The following is a 20,138-nucleotide window of genomic DNA, read 5'->3' as shown; positions in this document are numbered from 1 at the left end:
AGGTATATAAAAATAGACAGGGAGAATTTTGGTGATAGAATTTAAAATAAGAAATAGAATTCAGATTAATAAATATATACGTTCCAAATATAGAAAAAGATAAGTGTTGCATTATTAGAGAACTTAAAAATAAAAATCGCAGGAAGTGTATTATAGTTGGGGACTTCAATATAAAATGTAGTCGTCTAGATGTGGGTAAGGGAGTTGGAATTTAGATGGGAAAGATCGAGAAACATGCTGTCCAGCTGATGAAAGAAAAGGGGCTTATAGATGCATGGAGAGAAGAGAACTCAAAAGAAGAGAGAAATACACAAGGAGGCAGATGAGAGATGGGGTTCTAAAACAAAGTAGAATAGATTTGGTGTTGGTGCAAAGTAGCTTTATTGGTACATCGACAAAATAAGGCATCAAAGAAATAGCTTCAGTGACCATGATGGTCAGTTTCGAATTAAGGTGGAGAAAGAAGAGATGGGAAAGGGGATGTGATATTAAACGCAGGATTAATTGAAGAAGAGGAGTACAAGAAACAGATTATGGTTTTTGCTAACCGAGAAAAATAGGAGAAGAGGAGTGTATAAAAAAAAAATGAACAGGCTAACGACAGCATAGGGAACGATGGGAGAAGAAAAAAACTTTAATTAAACAAATAGTATTAAAATATATAAGAAAAGAAAAGGGAAAAGATGAAGGAGGAAAGGCTCTGAAAGCAGAGCAGACATGAGGAGGGTTATAATATAAACAATTATTTGGAGGCAAAGAAAATTTTAGAGAGGTTGAGAAGGAGAAATGTAAGGAGCGATTCTGAGAAGTAAAGCAAAAAAATGCATTAGAAGGTGAAAGGTGCACAGGATATTTTTGGGGTTAAGAAAAGAAAACAGAATAAACAACATAAAGGAAATTAATGACAAAAACGGAGAGAAGATAGTAGATTTTGTAGATTCTGTAAAGGTACAAGAATTTTATGGGGATCTCTATAAAAAAGGGGACATATGATCAAGGAAGCATAGAGAAGTGATGGAAAGTGTAGAAAAGAAACTGAGTGAAGAGGATAAGGAATGGTGTGATAGAGACATAAATGAGAAGGAGGTGATAGAGCCATAGGAGGATTGAAAAGTGGAAAGAGTCCAGGAAGCGAGGGGATGGGGATCGAATGGTACAAAGCGTACAAAAATAGGGGTAGCGCAAATTTTGGTAGACGAAATTCAAGGGGAGGGAAAGAACAGGGCAGGTTGCAGAAATAGGATGGGGGGGGTGTAATAGCAATAATATACAAAAAAAAAAGGAAGTAGGTTAGATTTGGAAATTACAGGCCAATTAGTTTGCTAAATCAGATTATAAGATATTAACTAAAGTCCTGCAAATAGGATGAAGGGAGGGGTGGGGAACATAGTACAGAACACCGCAGAGTTACAGCATACCCGGAAGAGACATAGCAGACACAATAGCCACAATTAAGATTAAAAGAACACATGAAAGAGGAGGGGAAGGGGGAGTAGTGTTGGGAATAGATTGGAATAAGGCTTTTGATAGAGTAGACCACAGATTCCTGTTCAGAGTACTGGAGAAAGTTGGGTTCGGGGAGAGGATGGTGGGATGGATAAAGAGGCTGTATGACAGTGCCAAGAGCTGCGTGAAGGTAAACGTGTCTTGACAAACCTTTTCGATGTGGAGAGATCAGTGAGACAGGGATTTCCCCTGTCAGCACTACTGTATGCAATAGTTGTTGAGCCCCTGGCGATGCTGATCAAAACTGACCAGGAGGTGAAAGGTGTTCAGTTCCCCCTATGGAGGGACCTGTGTCATCAATCAATATCCCAGACGACACAACTATTACGGTCAGGGACAACAACATGTAAAAAGGGGTCTACAGAAATAGAAAAATATGGACGGGCATCGGGAGCCAAAATCAACAAAACTAAAATCAGAGATCATGTACATTGGAGATATAGAAGGTTTAGAAATGGGCTTAAGGTGAGGAGAAATTTAAATGAAGGTTTTTGGGGAGTGTGTCTGGGGGTTGGCAAGCAAAGAGGCTAGAGATGAGACATGGACTGGAGTGATTAATAAGATAAAAACAGTATGTACACTATGGAGGGGGGAAAAACTTAAACTGAAAGGAAAAGTGAGGGTGGTGAATAATTTGTTATTCTCAGTTTGTTTGTATGTGATAGAGTGTTAGACATGCCAGAGTGGGTTATGAATGTGTTAAACAAAACTTTTGTGACTTTATATGGGAGGGAAAGGGTAAAATTGCACAAAAAACTTTGATAGGGAAGAAAGAGAGGGGGGGCTGAAGCTCATTGATTTGGAAATGAAAAGAACGGCAATAAGAGTAAGAACGATCCAAAAATACATGGAGCTGGATTGAACTATGGAGGGAAGGAGTTTTTAAGGAAATATGGGGAAAGGGGAAAGGGTGATAGGAACTATGGTTTGTTTAGGGGTTTCAAACAATCAATGACAGTTAAAATCCCAGAGTTTACAGGGAGTGTTTAAAAGCGTGGAGAAAATTTCTCCCAAAAAGTAGAATATGAGTGTGATGGGTTGCAAATGTTTGTTAACCTACCCTTGTTTCTCAATGAGAAATTTAAAATAATAATAAAAGTCTGTATGAGCCACAATTCAAGGGTTTGGCAAATATTAAACAAGTCAAGGATATTATTTATGAGGTCATCCCGGGTTTTTTGAGATTGAATTGTATTATGATTCTGTAAAATGATTTAGATGGTATGGAAAGCAAAGAAAAAGTCAGCCGAATATATGAGCGGATTAAAAGTAGTATACCTCTGGAATGGAAAAACTTTATTAAAAAAGACTGTGTGATTAAAGCAAACAAGCGTAAAACCCAAGATGTATGTGATTGAAAAAGAGAAGAAATGCCTCTTTAAAAATGTGAAGATGAAAAAGGTTATGAATGGTTAATAGCTGATGTGATAAAAAAGCCAGCAGCAGAGAAAGTTTGGCTGGCGTGTTCAATGTTTTGGGAAATGTTAAGAAGATATGGTTGAAGGGAACATAAAATATAACAGTATAGAGTGTGAAAATAACGTTTTCCTTATAAAAACATAACAGAATATTTTTACTAATGTGGTGTTTCATAAAAAAATAATCTGTAAGGCAATGTGTGATGTATGTAAAATGGCCATGAGATTTTTTGCACTTTTTTTTAGATTGTTTTGAGTTAGTTGATTTCTTTGATTTCCTGAAAAAACTTTTGAGGAACATTGGCGACTTGGGATCAGAGCTGAAGGGGGGTGGAGGAAGCTCTTTCTGTTTGGTTTACTTGAAAGAAAAAGGACTGGAATTTTTGGTTAATTAACTACACTTTGAGCCATGCCAAAATTGGCGGTTGTATATAGAAGGAATTATGCTCATTTTGAAGGGGAGAAATGTAAAAATTTAAAGATTTGTTTAAGACAATAATGAAAAAGATATTGAACTAACTGCAAGTATGGGGAGAGGAGGTAAAGGGAATTTTTCATGAGTGGAAATAAGTTTATTTGTGATGGCGAAAAGGGGGAAGTTTTGTTGAATTGGTGAGAGTTGGATTTGTACTTTTATTTATTTTTATTGTTTGATTTTTCTTTTGATACATTCATGAGAACTACGATAGGTTTGTTTCTTTTCTGATCTATGTGCAAAAGTTGACGTGACGTGTAAATTTGTGATTGAAGACTAATAAAAAGTAAAAAAAAAAAAAAAAAAGAACACGCACGATCTCGTCTGATCTCGGAAGCTATGCACGGTCGGGCCTGGTTAGTACTTGGATGGGAGACCGCTTGGGAATACTAGGTGCTGTCAGCCTTTCATTTTCATCAGGAGACATGGTAACATTTACATCATCAAAATACATGCAATGATGATTTTGACGACTTATATATACTGCGTTTGTGACAGTTACCATTGCTTACGGCCATACCAACCTGAACACGTCTGATCTCATCTGATCTCGGAAGCTTAGCAATGTAGGGCCTGGTTAGTACTTGGATGGGAGACCGCCTGGGAATACCAGGTGCTGTAAGCTTTTCATTCTCATCAGGAGACATGGTAACATTTACATCATCAAAATACATGCAATGATCATTTTGATCACTTATATATACTGCTTTAGTGACATTGGAAGTTGCTTACGTCCATACCAACCTGAACAAGCCTGATATGGTCTGATCTCGGAAGCTAAGCATGGTCGGGCCTGGTTAGTACTTGCATGGGAGACCGCAAGGGAATACCAGGTGCTGTAAGCTTTTCATTTCATCAGGGGACAGGTAACATTTACATCATCAAAATACATGCAATGATCATTTTGACCACTTATATATACTGATTTGTGAAAGTTACCATTCCTTAAAGGGCCCTACCACCCTGAACACGACTGATCTCATCTGAATCTCGGAAGCTAAGGGTCTGGTTAGTACTTTGGGTGGGAGACCGAATGGGAATACCAAGGTGCTGTAAGCTTTCATTCTCATCAAGAGACATGGTAACATTTACATCATCAAAATACATGCAATGATCATTTTGACCACTTATATATACTGCTTTAGTGAAATTTGACGTTGCTTACGGGCCCTACCAACCTCAACTTCCCGATCTCGTCTGATCTCCGAAGCTAAGCATGGTAGGGCCTGGTTAGTACTTGGATTGGAGGGCCGCCTAGGAATACCCGGTCTGTAAGCTTTTCATTTTCATCAGGGGACATGGTAACATTTACATCATCAAAATACATGCAATGATGATTTTGAGCAAATTATATATACTGATTTTGTGACATTTGACATTGGGTTACGCCATACCTACCTGAATACGCCTGATTTCGTCTGATCTCGGACGCTAAGCACGGTCGGGCCTGGTTAGTACTTGGATGGGAGACCGCCTGGGAATACCAGGTGCTGTAAGCTTTTCATTCTCATCAAGAGACATGGTAACATTTACATCATCAAAATACATGCAATGATGATTTTGACCACTTATATATACTGCGTTTGTGACTGTTACCATTGCTTACGGCCAAACCACCCTGAACACGCCTGATCTCGGAAACTAAGCAGTGTCGGGCCCGGTTAGTACTGGATGGAGACCGCCTGGGAATACCAGGTGCTGTAAGCTTTTTATTCTCATCAGGAGACATGGTAACATTTACATCATCAAAATAAATGCAATGATGATTTTGACCACTTTATATACTGCTTTAGTGACATTTGACATTGCTTACGGCATACCAACCTGAACAACCCCGATCTTCGTCTGATCCGGGAAACAATGCACGGTCGGGCCTGGTTAGTACTTGGATTTGGGGGCCGCCTGGGAATACTAGGTGCTGTAAGCCTTTCATTTTCATCAGGACCCTGGTAACATTTACATCATCAAAATACATGCAATGATGATTTTGGGCCACTTATATGTACTGCGTTTGTGACAGTTTTCCATTGCTTACGGCCCTACCACCCTGAACACGCCTGATCTCATCTGAACTCGGAAGCTAAGCACGGTCGGGCGGGTTAGTACTTGCATTGAGACTGCCTGGGAATACCAGGTGCTCTAAGCTTTTCATTTCTCATCAGAGACATGGTAAAATTTATATCATCAAAATACATGCAATGATCATTTTTATCGCTTATATATACTGCTTTAGTGACATTTGACGTTTCTTACGGCCATACCAAACCCGAATAAGCCCCATCTTGTCTGATCTCTGAAGCTAAACACGGTCGGGCCTGGTTAGTACTTGGATGGGAGACCGCCTGGGAATACCAGGTGCTGTAAGCTTTTCATTTTCATCAGGAGACATGGTAACATTTACATCATCAAAAAACATGCAATGATGATTTTGACCACTCATATATCACTGCGTTTGTGACAGTCACCATTGCTTACGGCCATACCAACGCTGAACCCCGTCTGATCTCGGAAGCTAAGCAGTGTAGGGCCTGGTTAGTAAATTGGATGGGGGACCGCAAGGGAATACCAGGTGCTGTAAGCTTTTTCATTTTCATCAGGGGACATGGTAACATTTACATCATCAAAATACATGCAATGATCATTTTGACCACTTATATATACTGGGTTTTTTGACAGTTACCATTCCTTACGGCCATACCACCCTGAACACGACTGATCTCATCTGATCTCGGAAGCTAAGGGCCCCGGGTTTGTACTTGGATGGGAGACCGAATGGGAATACCAGGTGCTGTAAGCTTTTCATTCTCATCAGGAGACATGGAAAAAATTTACATCAACAAAATACATGCAATGATGATTTTGACCACTTATATATACTGCTTTGGGACAGTTACCATTGCTTATGGTCATAAACCCCCCTGAACAAAGCCTGATCGTGTCTGATCTCGGAAGCTAAGCAGTGTTAGGGCCTGGTTAGTACTTGGATGGAGACCGCCTGGGAAAACCAGGTGCTGTAAGCTTTTCATTCTCATCAAAAACATGGTAACATTTACATCATCAAAATACATGCAATGATCATTTTTGACCACTTATATATACTGCTTAAATGAATTTTGACGTTGCTACGGCCATACCAACCTCAACATTCCCGATCTCGTCTGATCTCGGGAGCTAAGCATGGTAGGGCCTGGTTAGTACTTGGATGGGAGACCGCTAGGAAAACCCGGTGCTGTAAACTTTTCATTTCATCAGGAGACATGGTAAACATTTTACATCATCAAAATACATGCAATGATGATTTTGAGCACTTATATATACTGATTTAGTGACATTTTACATTGCTTACGGCCATACCTACCTGAATACGCCTGATCTCGTCTGATCTCGGAAACTAAGCCCCGGGCGGGCCTGGTTAGTACTTGGATGGGAGACCGCCTGGGAATACTACGTGCTGTAAGCCTTTCATTCTCATCAGGGGACATGGTAACATTTACATCATCAAAATACATTTCAATGAACATTTTTGACCACTTATTATATACTGCTTTAGTGACATTTGACAATTGCTTACGGCCATACCAACATAACACGGGCCCCATCTCGTCTGATCTCGGAAGCTAAGCACGGTCGGGCCTGGTTAGTACTTGGATCGGAGACCGCCTGGAATACTAGGTGCTGTAAGCCTTTCATTTTCATCAGGAGACATGGTAACATTTACATCATCAAAATTTCATGCAATGATGATTTTTACGACTTATATATACTGCGTTTGTGACAGTTAACGTTGCTTACGGCCATACCGTCCTGAAACACGCCTGAGTTTCAGTTTGAAAGTCTAACAGATCTACGGACCCCCCCTAGGTTTGTATAAAACAAACTTTCAATAAGATCAAAGTCAAAGATTCTATGCCATCTGATCAAAGGAAAACATTTCATGACATCATCATCAAAGGAAAACAATTGAGGACATCATCAAAGGAAGACATCCCATGACGTCATCGCCCCCGTTTCATCCATTGTTTCTTTTGTAATGTGCGGAGCATGACGGAACTAACGTATGGATGTAACGTTACTCCCCTGTGCGCGCATGTAGTCGCACGTGCGTCTGTACGGCGCGAAAACAACACACAAGAATTAGACCGACATGCTTCCCCATAACTGTTTTGTAAAGGTTTGTTTAAGCCTCATCCACATTTTATAATCAATATGTTTGTGTCACGTGTAGTTTAATCATGTGCGGCTGATTCTTTATCGTATTTCCCTCTGAGGTACATAATGGTCTAGCTGGAACCTATTAACACCGCTACTTGTGGCTTTACTACACAATGATGTAAGTATTATAGAAATTAGTTCTTTTTTGCGTTTCTTTCGGGCAATACAGCAAACCCCAACGCTGAGGTGGTAGCCGACGTGTGCTGTCGAGATTTGTCATTAGAAATATTGACAAGTGGTTTCCTAACATTGCTTGTAATTTTGGGATCAATTTGCTTTTTGTCCACAATTTGAATTGACGCCAAAATAAAACGAGGCCATGGAGATAAAAGTGGTCGTTAGCATACGGGGGAGTGGGGAGCTAACTACGGGGCTAAGTTAACGTGCTAACGGCCAATTTCAATGTGTCAGAAATTTTGAAAATCTTTCCCAACACTTTCCCCTTCCTAGCGCACTCCTCACAAAATTTAAAATAGAAAGTGCCATAGAATGTTTTCCTTCATGATTCATAGAATTCTGTCCTTTGATGATTTCATCAAATCTTTTTCCTTGGGCCCTGATGGCATAGAATCTTTGCCTTTTTATCTTACTGAAAGTTTGTTTTATACAAGCCTCTGTGGATCTGTACATTCTTTAGTGCTTCTCAGAGTTACAAATTGACTGCAAGCAAGACAACGAACACACTTGAATAGAGCATGGTTCATTGATTTTTCGCCAAAGTTTTACAAAACATTTCCCGAATAACAAGCATCAATGGCAACCAACAAAACAGCAAAAGAGCTAAATATCTCAGTAGGGAGCACTCTGGGAAATTGCATGAAAGTGCAATCTTTCCTCAGAGAGGGCGGCTTTGAATTTGTTACCAAATGCTGCAAAAACCAACGAGAAAGTCGGGGGTCAAAGTCAACAAGAGCCGTCCGGCCCAAATTTTTAGAAAAGGCAAAAGTTGAAATTGATATGCTGAAATTGACATGCTGAAACAGCTGCGACGTCCGCATAGGTTGATGATGATTGGGTAAGGTGCAGTAGGCCTTTCACGTTTAACCAATCTCAGGCAGTGTTCAGTTTAAACACAAATCACACCCAAACCCTGGTTGTACCCCGGCTCGCCTTGTTTTTCTCTCTGATTCATATCTACCTGTTACATTCTGACTCTACTTCCTGGCAGACTGTATCATTGTAGAAGCTTCAGCTCAAAAACAAAAAATGCATGCAATGGATTATTTTGACCACTTATAATACTGCGTTTGTGACAGTTACCGTTGCTTACGGCCATACCAACCTGAACAATCCCGATCTCGTCTGGATCTGGAAGCTAAGCATGGTCCTGCCTGGTTAGTACTTGGATGGGAGACCGCCTGGGGAAAACCAGGTGCTGTAAGCTTTCATTTTCATCAGGAGACATGGTAACATTTTCATCATCAAAATACATGCAATGATCATTTTGACCACTTAATATACTGCGTTTAGTAACATTTGACTTTGCTTTTCGGCCATACCAACCTGAACAATCCCGATCTCGTCTGATCTCGAAGGTAAGCACGGTCGGCCTGGTTAGTACTTGGGTGGGAGACCGCCTGGGAAACTAGGTGCTGTAAGCCTTTTTTTTTCATCAGGGGAACATGGTAACATTTACATCATCAAAATACATGCAGTGATCATTTTGGCAACTTATATATACTGGGTTTATTTTCATTTGACATTGCTTACAGCCATACTAACCTGAACACGCCCGATCTTGTCTGATTTCGGGAAACTAAGCACGGTCGGGCCTGGTTTGTACTTGGAATTGGAGACAGAATGGGAATACCAGGGGCTGTAAGCTTTCATTTTCATCAGGAGACATGGTTTAAAATTTACATCATCAAAATACATGCAATTCATGATTTTTTAGCACTTATATATACTGCGTTTGTGACAGTTGCCATTGCTTAAATGCCATAAACCACCCTGAACACGCCTGATCTCGTTTGATCTCGGAAGCCAAGCAGTGTAGGCCTGGTTAGTACTTGGATAGGAGACCGCCTGGGAATACCAGGTGGTGTAAGATTTTCATTCTCATCAGGAGACATGGTAACATTTATATCATCAAAATACATGCAATGATCATTTTGAGCAACTTATATATACTGCTTTAGTGATATTTAACATTGCTTACGGGCCATACTAACCTGAACACGCCCCATCTCGTCTGATCTCGGAAGCTAAGCACCCGGCGGGCCCTGGTTCGTACTTTGGGTGGGGGACCGCCTGGGAATAAATAGGTGCTGTAAGCCTTTCATTTTTCATAGGAGACATGGTAACATTTACATCATCAAAAAAACATGCAATGATCATTTTGACCACTTATATATACTGCGTTTGTGACAGTTACCATTGCTTACTGCCATAAACCCCCCTGAACACCCTGATCTCATTTGATCACGGGAAACTAAGAGCCTTGTTAGTACTTGGATGGGAGACCGCCTGGGAATACTAGGTGCTGTAAGCCTTTCATTTTCATCAGGAGACATGGTAACATTTACATCATCAAAATACATGCAATGATCATTTTGAACCACTTATATATATCGCTTTAGTGACAGTAACCACCGCTTACGGCAATACCACCCTGAAAACGCCTGATCTCATCTGATCTCGGAAGCCAAGGCCTGGTTAGTACTTGGATGGGAGACCGCCTGGGAATACCAGGTGCTGTAAGCTTTTCATTTTCATCAGGAGACATGGAACATTTACATCATCAAAATACAAGCAATGATGATTTTGACCACTTATATATATACGCGTTTGGACATTTACCATTGCTTTTTGGCCATACCACCCAGAACACGCCTGATCTCGTCTGATCTCGGAAGCTAAGCAGTGTAGGGGCCCGCTAGTACTTCGATGGGAGACCGCCTTGGGAATACCAAGTGCTGTAAAACTTTTCATTCTCATCAGGAGACATGGTAACATTTACATCATCAAAATACATGCAAGAACATTTTTGAAACCCCTTATATATACTGCTTTATGACATTTGACATTGCTTATGGCCATACCAACATGGAACACGCCCGATCTCGTCTGATCTCGAAGCAAGCACGGTCCGGGCCTGGTTAGTATTGGATCGAGACCGCCTGGGAATACTAGTGCTGTAAGCCTTTTATTTTCATCAGAGACATGGTAACATTGACATCATCAAAAATACATGCAATGATGATTTTGACGACTTATATATACTGCGTTTGTGACAGTTAACGTTGCTTTCGGCCATACCACCCAGAACACGCCTGATCTCGTCTGTTTTACGAAGCTATGCAGCGTCGGGCCTGGTTAGTACTTGGATGGGAGACCGCCTGGGAATACCAGGTGTTGTAAGCCTTTCATTTTCATCAGGAGACATGGTAACATTTACATCATCAAAAACATGCAATGATCATTTTTAGCACTTATATATACTGTTTAGTGACATTTGACATTGCTACGGCCATACTAACCTGAACCGCCCCGATCTTGTTTGATCTTGGAAGCTAAGCAGGGTAGGGCCTGGTTATACTTTCATGGAGACCCCCAAGGGAATACCAGTGCTGTAAGCTTTTCATTTTCATCAGGGGACATGGTAACATTTACATCATCAAAATACATGCAATGATCATTTTGACCACTTATATATACTGAGTTTGTGACAGTTACCATTCCTTACGGCCATACCACCCTGAACACGACTGATCTCATCTGATCTCGGAAGCTAAGGGTCTGGTTAGTACTTGGATTGGAGACCGCCTAGGAATACCCGGTGCTGTAAGCTTTTCATTCTCATCAGGAGACATGGTAACATTTACATCATCAAAATACATGCAATGATGATTTTGAGCACTTATATATACTGATTTAGTGACATTTGACATTGCTTACGGCCATACCTACCTGAATACGCCTGATTTCGTCAGATCTCGGAAGCTAAGCACGGTCGGGCCTGGTTAGTACTTGGATGGGAGACCGCCTGGGAATACTACGTGCTGTAACCTTTCATTCTCATCAGGAGACATGGTAACAATTACATCATCAAAAAATACATGCAATGATCATTTTGACCACTTATATTATAGTGCTTTAGTGACATTTGACATGGCTTACGGCCATAAACCAACCTGAACAAGCCCGATCTCGTCTGATCTCGGAAGCTAAGCGCGGTCGGGCCTGGTTAGTACTTGGATGGGGGACCGCCTGGGAATACTAGGTGCTGTAAGCTTTTTCATTCCATCAGGAGACATGGTAACATATACATCATCAAAATACATGCAATGATATTTGACCCCTTATATAACTGCTTTTGTGATGTTACCATTGCTTACGGCCATAACCACCCTGAACTCGCCTGATCTCGGAAACTAAGCAGTGTCGGGCCCGGTTAGTACTTGGATGGGAGACCGCCTGGAATAAACCCGTGCTGTAAGCTTTTCATTCTCATCAGGAGACATGGGAACATTTACATCATCAAAATAAATGCAATGATGATTTTGACCACTTATATATACTGCTTTAGTGACATTTGACATCGCTTACGGGCATACCAACCTGAACACGCCCGATCTCAGTCTGATCTCGAAGCAAAGCACGGTCGGGCCTGGTTAGTACTTGGATGGGAGACCGCCTGGGAAATACTAGGTGCTTAAGCCTTTCATTTTCATCAGAGACAAAGGTAACATTTACATCATCAAAATACATGCAATGATCATTTGGACCAACTTATATATACTGCGTTTTGTGACATTACCATTGCTTACTGCCATAAACCCCCCTGAACACGCCTGATCTCATTTGATCTCGGAAGCTAAAAGCCTTGTTAGTACTTGGGTGGGAGACCCCCCTGGGAATACTAGGTGCTGTAAAGCCTTTCATTTCATCAGGAGACATGGTAACATTTACATCATCAAAATACATGCAATGATCATTTGACCACTTTAATATACTGCTTAGTGACAGTAACCACCGCTTACGGCCATACCACCCTGAACAAGCCTGATCTCATCTGATCTCGGAAGCTAAGGGCCTGGTTAGTACTTGATGGGAGACCGCCTGGGAATACCAGGGGCTGTAGCTTTTCATTTTCAACAGGAGACATGGTAACATTTACAAACATCAAAATACATGCAATGATGATTTTGACCACTTATATATACTGCGTTTGTGACAGTTAACGTTACTTACGGCCATACCAACCCCGAAAACGCCTGATCCATTTTATCTCCGAAGTTAGGGGTGTCGGGCATGGTTAGTACTTGGATGGGAGACCGCCTGTAAATACTAGATTCGTAACCTTTTCATTTCATCAGGAGACATGGTAACATTGACATCATCAAAATACATGCAATGATGATTTTGACCACTTATATATACTGCGTTTGTGACAGTCACCATTGCTTACGGCCATACCAACCTGAACACGCCCGATCTCGTCTGATCTCCGAAGCTAAGCACGGTCGGGCCTGATTAGTACTTGGATGGCAGACAGCCTGGGAATACTAGATGCTGTAAGCTTTTCATTCTCATCAGGAGACATGGTAACATTTACATCATCAAAATACATGCAATGATGATTTTGATCACTTATATATACTGCTTTTGTGACATTAGACATTGCTTACGGCCATACCAACCTGAACAAGCCCGATCTCGCTGATCTTGGAGCTTTAAAAATGGTCGTTCCTGGTTAGTACTTGGATGGGAGGCCGCCTGGGAATACCAGGTGCTGTAAGCTTTCATTTACATCAGGAGACATGGTAACATTTACATCACAAAATAATGCAATGACGATTTTGAGCACTTATATATACTGCTTTAGTGACATTTGACATTGCTTACGAACATACTAACCTGAACACGCCCGATCTCGTCTGCTCTCGGAAGCTAAGCACCGTCGGCCTGGTTTTGTACTTGGATGGCAGACAGCCTGGGAATACTAGATGCTGTAAGCCTTTCATTTTCATCAGAGACATGGTAAATTTACATCATCAAAATACATGCAATGATCATTTTGACCACTTATATATACTGCGGTTTGTGACAGTCACCATTGCTTACGGCCATAACATCCTGAACACGCCTGATCTCGTCTGATCTGGAAGCTAAGCAGTGTAGGGGCCCGGTTAGTACTTGGATGGAGACCGCCTGGGAATACTAGGTGCTGTAAGCTTTTCATTCTCATCAAAGGGGACATGGTAACATTTACATCATCAAAATACATGCAATGATCATTTTGACCACTTATATATAAATGCTTTAGTGACATTTGACATGGCTTACGGCCATACCAATCTGAACAAGCCCGATCTCGTCTGATCTCGAAGCTAAGCGCGGTCGGGCCTGGTTAGTACTTGGATGGGAGACCCCCTGGAATACCCAGGTGCTGTAAGCCTTTCATTTTCATCAGGAGATATGGTAACATTTACATCATCAAAATACATCAATGATGATTTTGACCACTTATATATCTGCATTTGTGACAGTTACCATTGCTTACGGCCATACCACCCGAACAAACCCCGATCTCGTCTGATCTCGGAAGCTAACAGTGTAGGGCCTGTTAGTACTTGGATGGGGGACCGCCTGGGAATAACCAGGTGCTGTAAGCTTTTCATTCTCATCAGGTGACATGGTAACATTTACATCATCAAAATACATGAAATGATGATTTTGACCACTTATATATACTGCGTTTGTGGCAGTTAACGTTGCTTACGGCCATAACATCCTGAACAAGCCCGATCTCATTTGATCTCTGAAGTTAAGCAGTGTTGGGCCTTTTTAGTAATTGGATGGGAGACCGCCTGTGAATACTAGATGCTGTAAGCCTTTCATTTTCATCAGGAGACATGGTAACATTTACATCATCAAAATACATGCAATGATGATTTTGACCATTTATATATACTGCGGTTTTTTGACAGTCACCATTGCTTACGGCCATAACATCCTGAACACCCTGATCTCGGAAGCAAACAGTGTAGGGCCTGGTTTTGTACTTGGATGGAGAAACCCCCTGGGAATACCAGGTGCTGTAAGCTTTTCATTCTCATCAGGAAAACATGGTAAAAATTTTCATCATCAAAATACATGCAATGATGATTTTGACCACTTATTTATACTGCGTTTGTGACAGTTAACGTTGCATACGCCATACCACCCGAACACGCCTGATCTCGCTGATCTCGGAAGCTAAGCAGTGTAGGGCCTGGTTAGTACTTGGATGGGAGACCGCCTGGGAATACCAGGTGCTGTAAGCTTTTCATTTTCATCAGGAGACATGGTAACATTTACATCATCAAAATACATGCAATGATCATTTTGATCACTTATTTATACTGCTTTAGTGACATTTGACGTTCCTTACGGCCATACCAACCTGAACAAGCCCGATCTCGTCTGATCTCGGAAGCTCAGCATGGTTGGTCCTGGTTAGTACTTGGATGGGAGACCGCCTGGGAATACCAGGTGCTGTAAGCTTTTCATTTTCATCAGGAGACATGGTAACATTTACATCATCAAAAATACATGCAATGATAATTTTGACCACTTATATATAGTGCTTTAGTGACATTTGACATTGCTTACGGCCATACCAACCTGAACACGCCCGATCTCGTCTGATCTCGGAAGCGAAGCATGGTCGGGTCTGATTAGTACTTGGATGGGAGACCGAATGGGAATACTAGGTGCTGTAAGCTTTTCATTCTCATCAGGAGACATGGTAACATTTACATCATCAAAATACATGCAATGATGATTTTGACCACTTATATATACTGCCTTTGTGAGAGTTAACCTTGCTTACGGCCATACCACACTGAGCACGCCTGATCTCATTTGATCTCCGAAGTTAAGCAGTGTCGGGCCTGGTTAGTACTTGGATGGGAGACCGCCTGGGAATACCAGGTGCTCTACGCTTTTCATTTTCATCAGGAGACATGGAAAACATTTACATAAATCAAAATACATGCAATGATCATTTTGACCACTTATATATATTGCGTTTGTGAACAGTTACCATGCTTACGGCCATACCAACCTGAACACGCCTGATCTCGTCTGATCTCGGAAGCTAAGCAGTGTAGGCCTGGTTGGTACTTGGATGGGAGACCGCTGGGAATACCAGGTGCTGTAAGCCTTTCATTTTCATCAGGAGACATGGTAACACTTTACATCATCAAAATACATGCAATGATCATTTTGACCACTTATATATACTGCTTTTGTGACTGACAAAATGGCTTAAGGGCATACCACACTGAACACACCCAGTGTCATCTGATCTCGGAAGTTTAGCAGAGTCGGGCGTGGTTAGTACTTGAATGGGAGGCTGCCCGGGAATACCAGGTGCTGTAAGCTTTTCATTCTCATCAGGAGACATGGTAACAGTTACATCATCAAAATACATGCAATGATCATTTTGACCACTTATATATACTGCTTTAGTGACATTTGACATTGCTTACGGCCATACCAACCTGAACAGGCCAGATCTCGTCTGATCTCGGAAGCTAAGCACGGTCGGGCCTGGTTAGTACTTGGATGGGAGACCGCCTGTAAATACTAGATGCTGTAAGCCTTCCATTTTCATCAGGAGACATGGTAACATTTACATCATCAATATACATGCAATGATCATTTTGACCACTTATATATACTGCGTTTGTGACAGTTACCATTGCTTACGGCCATACCACCCTGAATAGCCTGATCTCGTCTGATCTCGGAAGCTAAGCAGTGTAGGGCCTGGTTAGTACTTGGATGGGAGACCGCCTGGGGATACCAGGTGCTGTAAGCTTTTCATTCTCATCAGGAGACATGGTAACATTTACATCATCAAAATACATGCAATGATGATTTTGACCACTTATATATACTGCTTTAGTGACTTTTGACATTGCTCACGGCCATACCAACCTGAACACGCTTGATCTCCTCTGATCTCGGAAGCTAAGCACGGTCGGGCCTGGTTAGTACTTGGATGGGAGACCGCCTGGGAATACCAGGTCCTGTAAGCTTTTCATTCTCATCAGGAGACATGGTAATATTTACATCATCAAAATACATGCAATGATCATTTTGACCACTTATATATATATTGCTTTAGTGACATTTGACATTGCTTACGGCCATACCAATCTGAACACGCCCGATCTCATCTGATCTCGGAAGCTAAGCACGGTCGGGCCTGGTTAGTACTTCGATGGGAGACCGCCTGGGCATACTAGGTGCTGTAAGCCTTTCATTTTCATCAGGAGACATGGTAACATTTACATCATCAAATATAACATGCAATGATATTTTGACCACTTATATATACTGCTTTTGTGACTGACAAAATGGCTTAAGGGCATACCACACTGAACACACCCAGTGTCATCTGATCTCGGAAGTTTAGCAGGGTCGGGCGTGGTTAGTACTTGAATGGGAGGCTGCCCGGGAATACCAGGTGCTGTAAGCTTTTCATTCTCATCAGGAGACATGGAACATTTACACATCAAAAAATGCAATGATCATTTTGACCACTTATATATACTGCTTTTAGTGACATTTGACATTGCTACGGCCATACCACCCTGAACACCGTGATCTCATCTGCTCTCGGAAGCTAAGGGCCTGGTAGTACTTGGATGGAAACCACTGGGAATATCAGGTGCTGTTAGCTTTTCATTCTCATCAGGAGACATGGTAACATTTACATCATCAAAAATACCATCAATGATCATTTTGATTCCTTATATATACTGCTTTAGTGACATTTGACATTGCTTACGGCCATACCAACCTGAACACACCCGATCTTGTCTGCTCTCGGAAGCTAAGCGCGGTCGGGCCTGGTTAGTACTTGGATGGGAGACCGCCTGGGAATACCAGGTGCTGTAATCTTTTCATTTTCATCAGGAGACATGGTAACATTTACATCATCAAAATACATGCAATGATGATTTTGACCACTTATATATACTGCGTTTTTGACAGTTACCATTGCTTACGGCCATACCACCCTGAACACGCCTGATCTCGTCTGATCTCGGAAGCTAAGCAGTGTAGGGCCTGATTAGTACTTGGATGGGAGACCACCTCGGAATACCAGGTGCTGTAAGCTTTTCATTCTCATCAGGAGACATAGTAACATTTACATCATCAAAATACATGCAATGATGATTTTGACAACTTATATATACTGCGTTTGTGACAGTTAACGTTACTTACGGCCATACCACCCTGAAAACGCCTGATCTCATTGATCTCCGAAATTAAGCAGTGTCGGGCCTGGTTAGTACTTGGATGGGAGACCGCCTGTAAATACTAGATGCTGTAAGCCTTTCATTTTCATCAGGAGACATGGTAACATTTACATCATCAAAATACATGCAATGATGATTTTGACCACTATATATACTGCGTTTGTGACAGTCACCATGCTAACGGCCATAACATCCTGAACACGCCTGATCTTGTCTGATCTCGGAAGCTAAACAGTGTAGGGCCTGGTTAGTACTTGGATGGGAGACCGCCTGGGAATACCAGGTGCTGTAAGCTTTTCATTTTCATCAGGAGACATGGTAATATTTACATCATCAAAATACATGCAATGATCATTTTGACCACTTATATATAATGCTTTAGTAACATTTGACATTGCTTACGGCCATACCAACCTGAGCACGCCCGATCTCGTCTGATTTCGGAAGCTAAGCACGGTCGGGCCTGGTTAGTACTTGGATGAGAGACCGCCTGGGAATACCAATTGCTGTAAGCTTTTCTTTTTCATCAGGAGACATGGTAACATTTACATCATCAAAATACATGCAATGATGATTTTGATCACTTATATATACTGCGTTTGTGACAGTTAATGACTTACGGCCATACCACCTGAACACGCCTGATCTCGTCTGATCTCGGAAGCTATGCAGAGTCGGGCCTGTTAGTACTTGGATGGGAGACAGCCTGGGAATACCAGGTGCTGTAAGCCTTTATTTTCATCAGGAGACATGGTAACATTTACATCATCAAAATACATGCAATGATCATTTGAGCACTTATATATCTGCTTTGTGACATTTGACATTGCTTACGGCCATACAACCTGAACACGCCCGATCTTATCTGATCTCGGAAGCCAAGCAGTGTCGGGCCTGGTTAGTACTTGGCTTGGAGACCGCCTGGGAATACCAGGTGCTGTAAGCTTTTCATTCTCATCAGGAGACATGGTAACATTTAAATCATCAAAATACATGCAATGATCATTTTGACCACTTATATATACTGCTTTAGTTACATTTGAAGTTGATTACGGCCATACCACCCTGAACACGCCTGATCTTGTCTGATCTCGGAAGCTATGCAGCGTCGGGCCTGCTTAGTACTTGGATGGGAGACGCCTGGAAATACCAGGTGCTGTAAGCTTTTCATTTTCATCAGGAGACATGGTAACATTTACATCATCAAAATACATGCAATGATCATTTTGACCACTTAAATATACTGCGTTTGTGACAGTTCCCATTGCTTACGGCATACCACCTGAACACGCTGATCTCATCTGATCTCGGAAGCGTTGGGCCTGGTTAGTACTTGGATGGGAGATCCCCTGGGAATACTAGGTGCTGTAAGCCTTTCATTTTCATCAGGAGACATGGTAACATTTACATCATCAAAATACATGCAATGATCATTTTGACCACTTATATATACTGCGTTTGTGACAGTCACCATTGCTTACGGCCATAACATACTGAACACGCCTGATCTCGTCTGATCTCGGAAGCTAAGCATGGTAGGGCCTGGTTAGTACTTGGATGGGAGACCGCCTAGGAATACCCGGTGCTGTAAGCTTTTCATTTTCATCAGGAGACATGGTAACATTTACATCATCAAAAACATGCAATGATGATTTTGAGCACTTATATATACTGTTTAGTGACATTTGACATTGCTTACGGCCATACCTACTGAACACGTCTGATCTCGGAAGCTAAGCACGGTCGGGCCTATTAGTACTTGGATGGGAGACCGCTGGGAATACTAGGTGCTGTAAGCCTTTCATTTCATCAGTAGACATGGTAACATTTACATCAACAAAATACATGCAATGATGAATTTGACCTCTTATATATACTGCTTTGTGACATTTGATGTTGATTACGGCCATACCACCTGAACACGCCTGAACACGCCTGATCTCGGAAGCTAAGCAGCGTCGGGCCTGGTTGGTACTTGGATGGGAGACCGCCTGGCAATACCAGGTGCTGTAAGCTTTTCATTCTCATCAGGAGACATGGTAACATTTACGTCATCAAAATACATGCAATGATCATTTTGACCACTTATATATACTGATTTAGTGACATTTGACATTGCTTACGGCCATACCAACTTGAACACCGCCTGATCTCGTCTGATCTCGGAAGCTAAGCATGGTCGGGCCTGGTTAGTACTTGGATGGAGACCGCCTGGGATACCAGGTGCTGTAAGCCTTTCATTTTCATCAGTAGACATGGTAACATTTA

The 20,138-nt window shown here is 41.7% G+C and overlaps 4 non-coding genes and 34 pseudogenes across 4 annotated transcripts; all 38 read left to right on the top strand.

Annotated features, from left to right (window-relative positions):
• Nucleotides 1-3,905: 3,905 nt before the first annotated feature.
• Nucleotides 3,906-4,024, top strand: LOC125001549 (annotated as a pseudogene).
• A 101-nt stretch (nucleotides 4,025-4,125) lies between these two features.
• LOC125002619 lies at nucleotides 4,126-4,244 on the top strand (annotated as a pseudogene).
• Nucleotides 4,245-4,780: 536 nt separating this feature from the next.
• On the top strand, nucleotides 4,781-4,898 carry LOC125002198 (annotated as a pseudogene).
• A 101-nt stretch (nucleotides 4,899-4,999) lies between these two features.
• LOC125002947 lies at nucleotides 5,000-5,106 on the top strand (annotated as a pseudogene).
• Nucleotides 5,107-5,428: 322 nt separating this feature from the next.
• Nucleotides 5,429-5,545, top strand: LOC125002755 (annotated as a pseudogene).
• A 101-nt stretch (nucleotides 5,546-5,646) lies between these two features.
• On the top strand, nucleotides 5,647-5,766 carry LOC125002776 (annotated as a pseudogene).
• A 753-nt stretch (nucleotides 5,767-6,519) lies between these two features.
• Nucleotides 6,520-6,637, top strand: LOC125002522 (annotated as a pseudogene).
• A 102-nt stretch (nucleotides 6,638-6,739) lies between these two features.
• On the top strand, nucleotides 6,740-6,859 carry LOC125002489 (annotated as a pseudogene).
• A 3,345-nt stretch (nucleotides 6,860-10,204) lies between these two features.
• LOC125002796 lies at nucleotides 10,205-10,314 on the top strand (annotated as a pseudogene).
• A 101-nt stretch (nucleotides 10,315-10,415) lies between these two features.
• LOC125002970 lies at nucleotides 10,416-10,535 on the top strand (annotated as a pseudogene).
• Nucleotides 10,536-10,855: 320 nt separating this feature from the next.
• On the top strand, nucleotides 10,856-10,974 carry LOC125002613 (annotated as a pseudogene).
• Nucleotides 10,975-11,502: 528 nt separating this feature from the next.
• LOC125001978 lies at nucleotides 11,503-11,621 on the top strand (annotated as a pseudogene).
• A 103-nt stretch (nucleotides 11,622-11,724) lies between these two features.
• On the top strand, nucleotides 11,725-11,845 carry LOC125001891 (annotated as a pseudogene).
• A 1,170-nt stretch (nucleotides 11,846-13,015) lies between these two features.
• On the top strand, nucleotides 13,016-13,134 carry LOC125002363 (annotated as a pseudogene).
• Nucleotides 13,135-13,671: 537 nt separating this feature from the next.
• Nucleotides 13,672-13,789, top strand: LOC125002877 (annotated as a pseudogene).
• Nucleotides 13,790-13,893: 104 nt separating this feature from the next.
• LOC125002502 lies at nucleotides 13,894-14,011 on the top strand (annotated as a pseudogene).
• A 99-nt stretch (nucleotides 14,012-14,110) lies between these two features.
• Nucleotides 14,111-14,228, top strand: LOC125002527 (annotated as a pseudogene).
• A 101-nt stretch (nucleotides 14,229-14,329) lies between these two features.
• Nucleotides 14,330-14,448, top strand: LOC125002697 (annotated as a pseudogene).
• Nucleotides 14,449-14,763: 315 nt separating this feature from the next.
• On the top strand, nucleotides 14,764-14,879 carry LOC125002679 (annotated as a pseudogene).
• Nucleotides 14,880-14,980: 101 nt separating this feature from the next.
• On the top strand, nucleotides 14,981-15,099 carry LOC125001804 (annotated as a pseudogene).
• A 102-nt stretch (nucleotides 15,100-15,201) lies between these two features.
• On the top strand, nucleotides 15,202-15,320 carry LOC125001502 (annotated as a pseudogene).
• Nucleotides 15,321-15,421: 101 nt separating this feature from the next.
• Nucleotides 15,422-15,540, top strand: LOC125003200. Its single transcript, XR_007112064.1, has one exon. It is a non-coding gene; the product is annotated as a 5S ribosomal RNA (ribosomal RNA).
• A 103-nt stretch (nucleotides 15,541-15,643) lies between these two features.
• On the top strand, nucleotides 15,644-15,760 carry LOC125002005 (annotated as a pseudogene).
• A 322-nt stretch (nucleotides 15,761-16,082) lies between these two features.
• LOC125002283 lies at nucleotides 16,083-16,201 on the top strand (annotated as a pseudogene).
• Nucleotides 16,202-16,302: 101 nt separating this feature from the next.
• Nucleotides 16,303-16,420, top strand: LOC125001479 (annotated as a pseudogene).
• Nucleotides 16,421-16,521: 101 nt separating this feature from the next.
• On the top strand, nucleotides 16,522-16,640 carry LOC125001786 (annotated as a pseudogene).
• Nucleotides 16,641-16,743: 103 nt separating this feature from the next.
• Nucleotides 16,744-16,862, top strand: LOC125003266. The gene has a single exon (XR_007112126.1). It is a non-coding gene; the product is annotated as a 5S ribosomal RNA (ribosomal RNA).
• Nucleotides 16,863-17,389: 527 nt separating this feature from the next.
• Nucleotides 17,390-17,508, top strand: LOC125003339. Its single transcript, XR_007112196.1, has one exon. It is a non-coding gene; the product is annotated as a 5S ribosomal RNA (ribosomal RNA).
• Nucleotides 17,509-17,609: 101 nt separating this feature from the next.
• LOC125001696 lies at nucleotides 17,610-17,728 on the top strand. Its single transcript, XR_007111713.1, has one exon. It is a non-coding gene; the product is annotated as a 5S ribosomal RNA (ribosomal RNA).
• Nucleotides 17,729-17,829: 101 nt separating this feature from the next.
• On the top strand, nucleotides 17,830-17,947 carry LOC125002365 (annotated as a pseudogene).
• A 99-nt stretch (nucleotides 17,948-18,046) lies between these two features.
• Nucleotides 18,047-18,165, top strand: LOC125001627 (annotated as a pseudogene).
• A 101-nt stretch (nucleotides 18,166-18,266) lies between these two features.
• Nucleotides 18,267-18,385, top strand: LOC125002144 (annotated as a pseudogene).
• A 99-nt stretch (nucleotides 18,386-18,484) lies between these two features.
• Nucleotides 18,485-18,601, top strand: LOC125002509 (annotated as a pseudogene).
• A 97-nt stretch (nucleotides 18,602-18,698) lies between these two features.
• LOC125002181 lies at nucleotides 18,699-18,816 on the top strand (annotated as a pseudogene).
• Nucleotides 18,817-18,917: 101 nt separating this feature from the next.
• LOC125002592 lies at nucleotides 18,918-19,035 on the top strand (annotated as a pseudogene).
• Nucleotides 19,036-19,345: 310 nt separating this feature from the next.
• On the top strand, nucleotides 19,346-19,464 carry LOC125001530 (annotated as a pseudogene).
• A 304-nt stretch (nucleotides 19,465-19,768) lies between these two features.
• On the top strand, nucleotides 19,769-19,886 carry LOC125002497 (annotated as a pseudogene).
• A 101-nt stretch (nucleotides 19,887-19,987) lies between these two features.
• LOC125002056 lies at nucleotides 19,988-20,105 on the top strand (annotated as a pseudogene).
• The last annotated feature ends 33 nt before the right edge of the window (nucleotides 20,106-20,138 follow it).

Source organism: Mugil cephalus, chromosome 23 (genome assembly GCF_022458985.1).
Source record: "Mugil cephalus isolate CIBA_MC_2020 chromosome 23, CIBA_Mcephalus_1.1, whole genome shotgun sequence".
Lineage (NCBI taxonomy): Eukaryota > Metazoa > Chordata > Actinopteri > Mugiliformes > Mugilidae > Mugil > Mugil cephalus.
This window is presented reverse-complemented; position numbering and strand designations above follow the sequence as displayed.